We start from the raw sequence: 1,145 nt of genomic DNA, 5'->3' as shown, positions 1-1,145 counted from the left end.
GGTAGCAGCATCATGATGTGGGAATCTGTACAATGATCTGTTTTATAAAATATTGAAGTTTGTGGTTGTAAGTAGGAAAAGTTTAGTGAGTTTTTCCAAGATGTGTACATGAGAAATGTGCTGTTTTTACATGCTACTGGCAGGATTAACTCTCAGCGCAGCAGGAGGTGAATGTATGATTCCTCTCATTGGTTAAAAGATGTCAAGGAATTTGCATTGACTTATTTTCTCTTCCACTTCTTCCTCTTACCACCACCAAGGCATTCATTCAGCAGCATACACGCCATCTGCTGCCAAAAACTTGGCAGCTATAATTTTTTGGTTCTCCGTTGCTTCTTGCCAGACGCACCGCGTGTGTCTTCTGGCTTTATCACCTCGCCAACTTATTTTTGGTTTACAAAAAAAAAAAGGAGAGAGGAAAAAAAAAAAACTCCATCCTCTCCAGTAAGGAGAGGATTTGGCTCGGATGAGAGCGTAATTTCCCGTCTCCACTCCGTTGCTGCTGCCGCCGCTGCTGCGCGTCCCTTGTCGCCCTGTACAGTACAAGAGGGATGTAGAGACTAAACCCCGAACCCTGCAGCTGGGGTTCCCTGCACACCACCGAGGCGACAGTGCGCAGGAGAGAGATAGAGAGCGAGAGAGGGAAGTATGGAAGGAGGGAGGGAGGGAAGAGGAGAAGGTGAGAAACAGAGACGGGGAAGAGTCAGAAGCGCCATCTCCCTGCTGTGGCTGAGCGTTTACGCGCGATCCGAGAGCACATCTCCAGCCTCTCCGGGACTAATTCCACCATGACAACTTCCAAACTCCCAATTCTCACAGAATCTGGCTTCCTTTACGGGCTGCAATAAGAGAGGGAAGGTGCAACTTTTACTGGCGGAAATCATCCATGTGAAGTTCCTTTGGTAAGTAAATGTTCATGTTTTTATTTTTTCATTATTATTATTATTATTATTATTATTATTATTATTATTATTATTATTATTATTATTTTATTTTGATATATAGAATGTGCATTTATTTATTTTTTATTTTTATTTATTTATTTATTTATTTATTTTATTTTATTTTATTTTATTTTTTTTTTTTGGGGGGGGGGGTCATTTCCCCTTTGTTCTTCAATTATTTTATGCATTTGTTTGGTTTTT

At 40.7% G+C, this 1,145-nt stretch overlaps 1 protein-coding gene across 1 annotated transcript in view; it reads left to right on the top strand.

Moving 5' to 3' along the window:
• Positions 1–254: 254 nt before the first annotated feature.
• Positions 255–1,145, top strand: part of LOC106947342 (cadherin-7) — a 149,316-nt gene continuing 148,425 nt past the window's right edge. The window contains exon 1 of the mRNA XM_015032265.1: positions 255–902. The gene's annotated coding sequence lies outside the window, so the exon portion shown is untranslated. The remainder of the gene's footprint in view (positions 903–1,145) is intronic.

Source organism: Poecilia latipinna, unplaced genomic scaffold (genome assembly GCF_001443285.1).
Source record: "Poecilia latipinna isolate Pla-1442-1.1 unplaced genomic scaffold, P_latipinna-1.0 Scaffold236, whole genome shotgun sequence".
Classification (NCBI taxonomy): Eukaryota; Metazoa; Chordata; class Actinopteri; order Cyprinodontiformes; family Poeciliidae; genus Poecilia; species Poecilia latipinna.
The sequence above is the reverse complement of the archived record's forward strand: the minus strand, read 5'-3'. Positions and strand labels throughout refer to the sequence as shown.